General features: G+C 34.4%; 1 long non-coding RNA gene across 4 annotated transcripts in view; it reads right to left on the minus strand.

The window, feature by feature from the left end:
• Positions 1–5,527, minus strand: part of LOC116597891 — a 69,400-nt gene extending 63,873 nt beyond the window's left edge. For all 4 annotated transcript variants that reach the window (XR_004288836.1, XR_004288835.1, XR_004288834.1 and 1 more), the window contains exon 1: positions 5,382–5,527. This is a non-coding gene — a long non-coding RNA (uncharacterized LOC116597891). The remainder of the gene's footprint in view (positions 1–5,381) is intronic.
• Between the last annotated feature and the right edge of the window lie 536 nt (positions 5,528–6,063).

A 6,063-nucleotide genomic window follows, 5' to 3' on the forward strand; every position in this document is an offset into this window, starting at 1 on the left:
TCATTTAGATACTTTGTAAGCTTTCACTACAGATCTTGTACACTTCAAATGTACTGTATTTATTCGTTCTTTTAGCCTTAGAAACAAACAAAATATAAAACCTAATTAAATCATTTATTTACTAGGCTGAACAAACAAAATTTTGATATACTAATACTCATGACAAGGAAAGTAGCTGTCATTTTTTTAAATAAAGCATTGAGAATAGAAATGACTTAAAAAAATCATTTGTTGTTTATTCATGGATATTACCTGATGGATGAATTTCAGTAATTCTACTATAAGAGTATTTTTTTTTTCTTGAGAAGCTGTAAGTGATAGTGGAAATACTGAAGGAAAGTAGTAAAGGGATTACAAGTCCAGGTAGTTGTAGTTATGTCTAACTGCTGTTAAGTGTTGTTTTTTCGTTTTTTTTTCTTTCTTTTTTTACTTGTAATCATTGCACTAATAACTAGGAGATTACTACTAGAACAATTATACAAAGTTTTTGATTAAGGGTCAAGACAATAAATAAGACCATGACTACCCAGCTCCCTGACATGAAGTTTCCATTGCTTTGACACTTTTTTTTTTTTTCCTTTTTTCTGTTTATAGTATGGAGTCAGCGGTTAACTGAACATTAGCAATCTTGGCTTCTGTGGTTTTTTTTTTTTTTTCTTCACTCCCTCTAGCCAACCTGTAAAGACACAGTGCATCAACACTTCTAGGCGGGTATTGACTATCCAATGCAACAAAAATCCTTCTGAAATGAATTAGAACATTCCCTATTGATGAGCTCAGTGCATTCTTTGTGAAAAGAGAATGGTGAATGCTCAGCTCTGAGTGGTATCTCGATGTGTGAAAGAACTATTCATTAGCTTCATTATTTCATTTACCCATTTACTTAAGGCCTACCTGCAGCAGTTATGTTAGCTATGACGACAGAGATACATTATGTTTTTCCTGGAGGTGATAGTCAATGACATGCATTAAATTATATTAAAAAGTGTACAAATAGGGGAAGATTTGGCTCCTCCTAAGAGAGCTAAGAATGGCTTCAAAGAAGGTGTGCCTGGGTGGCTCAGTCAGTTAAGTGTCAGAGTCTTGATCTCAGTTCAGGTCTTGACCTAAGGTTCATGAGTTCAAGCCCCATGTTGGGCACCCAAGTGGGGAGCCTACTGGGGGCGGGGGAAAGAATGGTTTAAAGAAAGATAAGACATTTGATTCAGTGTGGATCATGAAGGAAGAACAGGAGTACAGTTGGCAAGTAAGAGATAAAAATGTCTGGGTAGAAAAAAGATCGTAAGAGGGAAGAAGCATTAAACTGCATATTTCAGGAAGGGTCACTGTTTGGTGTAACTGAAGAAGAAGATGCAAGGAGGGATGGGCCCTGGGAGGTAAACTGGAATAAGATTATGAAAGGGGCCATGGTATGCCAAGGAGTTTATTCTTTGGGAAATATAAAGGAATGGAAGGTTTATATAGAGTATGACATAATTGGCTAAAATAGCTAAGTAAAACTTGCTCATTAGTCTTGAAGAGAATAGGCTATTTAAATTGTTAGCAGGATTTGTTACATGCTGTTATAAAGTGAGTTGTACAGTCTATCTTGACACATGACAAAAAGACAGTGGTTCATAGAGGCTACTCTATCTTATCCTGCTTATCATTCTCAGCCACTTATATAGTGATATGTATCATCCTGATGTGTAAACAGTATCTCTCTCTCCTGTGTACAATTTACCAACAGAGTGTGCCTTCTCCACCAAAGGAGAAAGGACTTTAATACCTTTTCCTTCCCCCACAAACACAAAAATGGGAAAAAATGACATACACTAAAGTTTCAACCTGTGGAGATGAGAGTTATATACACAGGAAGAAAGTAAAATGGAGAATTGGGCACTGATCCAGGTGACCTCCCCCATTTTACCCATCATTACCCCCAAAATTCTCTTGCCTAATTTATGTCTATACATTATAGAAAATAATGCTTCTTCAACAGATCCTTTTCAGTTTTCATTTTGTGTTATACAGCTACATACTTAATAAGCTTATATAAACAAACTCTAGCACTTACAGGAGAAACACGGTTAAAAAAAAGAAAAAAGAAAAAAACAGTGTTGGAAAGAACAAAATTATTCCAAGATGAAAACCTAGCATTATGACCCACACAGACCACCTGGAATTCTTTAAACCATAATACTGAGTAACAATTCCTCTCATGCAATGTAGCTTGTACTTCCTAATTTCTCAAGAGATATTTACTTGGACACTAGCTCTTTGTTTTCAACAGTTTTCCTGCCTTTGCAAATTAATCCCCACCTGTAGTCAAATGCTTCCACTTATGAAATCACAACAGTTGTTTAAGTCATGGGATTAAGAATAATGGAAAACATTATGTAATTTTGGAATGTGGGAAGAGGAAGAAAATATTTTAAATGAGTAGGACAATTTTCTTATTTAGCTGTATCTTCAAAGATAAAATAATAGAGAAAAGTAAGTAGATGTTTCTGGAACAAGGAGAGTAAAGCTGTGGCTATGTTGCTTTTAAGAAAAATCAAATGGTGAACTGACTGGTATAGATCTTCAGTGGCCTTTATACTCCTCTAACCCACTAATTTGTTCTATAGATGGTACACCTTAGTATACCTAAGTATAAGGCTAAAATCACTGAGATAATTACTGGATTTGGTTCTGCTAAGCCATTATGGAGTGTTTGGAAGCACACCAGCTTATCCAGTAACAAAAAGAGCAAAGTCACTTGAAAAACTGTCACTGAATTCAAATCAGAATTACTTTAGCCAAACTGAATTATTCTGAACCCTAAATAATTTTTATTACAAATTAGAGATTTTATCTACAGTTAGCCAGTCAACTTAATAATTCTCAGTTCTCCCAGGTCTTCATGTTGTGAAAATCCAGATGAACCATCAACTGTTCATTTCTATGCTCTGTTTGAGATACAAATGAGAAAGCCATGGAACAAAAAATAATGACTCAGGGGTCAACATAAGCCTTCTACCTCTTGTTGAGGAGAAGCAACAGGGACCAGCTTTACTGTAATTGAAACAAACGAAAAATAAAGGAATATAGAATAAATTATTTTCAAAACACTGAACATCAAATAATGGACAGTGATCCCTGAAAGATGGGGGGTGGGAATGAAGTAAGTCCTAGAGTTGCCCTAGCTTACTGGCTTGAAAGTGTTTCCAAGACATGTCCCAGGGAAGAGGAAGACAGGCTAATCCAGCAAACTCCTTGAATTGAGAGATGAGAGTAAGCATCTGGAGAGAAGAAGGTGGCTAAAATCTGTAAAATAGAGTCAAAGAGGAGCAAGGTGCAGAAAGAGAACTCCAGATACCCATAAAGGATTATCCTCTAATATTCAGCTGCATATTGGTCATTTAAGACACTACCTATGGCTGGGGAGAGAAGGACCTAAAGGCATTTGAGGTAATAGTTTCTGATAGTCACTCAGAGCTGGGAATAATGCCTATCCCTTCCAACCAACATGGAAAACTTCATAATAAATAAAGCCTTGAATGGAATACTCAGAAGCATCTTGTCTGAGTGGTAGGGAATACTTAGTCCTAGATTACGTACTGTTCCAGTCTCGACTGATGAATTTTAAAAGAAAGATCTGAAAGAATCAAACTATTTTCATATAACTTAACTGTGTTCCAGAATGAAGCTCTAGCATATTTATAGAACACAAACATATTGGACACTCAAATAGAATTCATCATGTCTGGCATCCAATCAGCTATGTCTAGGCATGCAAAGAAGCAGAAAAATGTGGCCTAGGATTAGGAGAAAAATCATACAAAACAACCCAGAACTTCCACAGATGTTAGAATTAGATATTAAGATGATAGTTTTTAAACTGTTATATAGGAAAAGAGATGAAAAAATATATGAAAAATAAAAAACAAAATCATACTCCTAAAGATGAAAACTGTAACATCAGAGATGAAACTGCATTATATAGGATTAACAGTAGGTAGGACATAGCAGAAGAAAAAAAATTAGTGAATTTGTACTAGACACAGAAATAACAAAAATCCAAAATGAAATATATGGAGAAAAATATTATTTAAGAAGTGAATAGAAAATTAGCTGGGGGGATAATTCAAATGTCCCAATATGTGTATAATTGGAGTCTATGAAGCTATTGAGAAAGAGGGTGAACAGAAAAATACTTTGGAGAAATGGTGGCTGAAAAATTTCCAAAATTGATGAGAACTCTAACCTACAGATCCAAAAGGCTCAACAAACTCTAAGCATAAGAAACAAAGAAAAACATACCAAGTCACATTACAACCAAATTGTTCAAAACCAGGGATAAAGAGAAAATCTTGTGGCGCCTGGGTGGCTCAGTGGGTTAAAGCCTCAGCCTTCAACTCAGGTCATGATCCCAGGCTCCTGGGATCGAGCCCCGCATCGGGTTCTCTGCTCAGCAGGGAGCCTACTTTCCCCTCTCTCTCTCTGCCTGCCTCTCTGCCTACTTGTGATCTCTCTGTCAAATAAATAAATAAATAAATCTTTAAAAAAAAAAGAGAGAAAATCTTAAAATCACCCAAAAAGAAAAAAAGGCGCTATATGCAGAGAAACAAGATAAGGATGTGGCAGATTTCTTACCAAAAAAACAGTGATACCAGGAAGACAGCATGATGAAATCTTTAAAGTACCTAATGAATAAATCTATCAAATAAAGTACTAAATGAATAAATCTGTTAAATTACTGGATATTCAGTATGAAAATATCTTTCAAAAACAAAATTTAACTAAAAATTTTTGCATGTATACAAAAGCTGAAGCACTGCATTATTTTATTTATTTTTTTAGTTAAATTCAATTAACATATAGTATATTATTAATTTCAGACAGAGTTCAGTGATTCATCAGTCTTATTTAATACCCAGTGTTCATTACATCACATGCTCTCCTTAATGTCCATCACCCAGTTACCCCATCTCCAGACCTCTCTTACCTCCAACACCCCTCAGTTTCCTATGATTAAGAGTCTCTTATGGTTTGTCTTCCTCTCTGATTTCATTTTGTTTTATTATTTCCTTCCTTGCCCTATGATCCTCTGTTTTGTTCCTTAAATTCCACATATGAGTGAGATCATAAAATAGTTGTCTTTCTCTGATTAACTTATTTCATTTAGCATTCATTATTGACATATCTGACTTATAAGAAATGTTAAAAATAATTCATTCAGGTTTAATAATGATAGATGAAATCCTGTATCTATACAAAGAAATGAAAAATACCGGGAAAGATAACTACATGGATAAATAGAATTTTTTATTAGTATTTCCCTTTAAATGAGAATGTACTTGTTGAAAACTATACCTAATTGAATTAAAAAAAAAAAAATAGAATACACTTTGGCATACCTGGGTGGATCAGTTGGTTAAGGGTCTGCCTTTAGCTCAAGTCATAATCCTAGGAATGTGGGATCCAGACCCACTTTGGGCTCCCTGCTCAGCGGGGAGCCTGTTTCTCCCTCTGTCCCTTCCCATGTTTGTGTTCTCTCTTTCTTTCTCTTGCTCTTGTGCTCTCTCTTAAATAAATAAAAATAAAAATAAAAATAGAATGTAATTTTCAAACAAAAATAATTAAAAATGTGGGCTTTATTACACACACACACACACACACACACATACACATATGAAACTTAAAACAACAGACTATGTATAGGAGAAGAGTAATAGAAGTATACTATGGTAAGGTTCTTAAAGTTAAAGACATAAGGCAATTACCTAAATCATAAGGCAATTATTAAAATAATGAAGCAAAGGGTCATAGCTAATAACCTAAAAAAAGGACAAAAACGGAGGATAAAATATAGTCAGTCAAATAGAAGACAGAAAAAAAAAAAAACAGAAAAAAGGGAACAGCATACAGAATATAGAGAAAACAGAGCAGATGATGAACTAAAATTTAATAAGGGTAATAATTACATTAAACAAAAATAGTCTAAAAATTCCAATTAAAAGGTAGAGAAAAAGCACAATTGACAAAAAGGTAAGATTTAACTTTAAACTGCTTACAAGAAATACACATTAAATATGAAGA

Source organism: Mustela erminea, chromosome 8 (assembly GCF_009829155.1).
Source record: "Mustela erminea isolate mMusErm1 chromosome 8, mMusErm1.Pri, whole genome shotgun sequence".
In the NCBI taxonomy this organism is placed as follows: domain Eukaryota; kingdom Metazoa; phylum Chordata; class Mammalia; order Carnivora; family Mustelidae; genus Mustela; species Mustela erminea.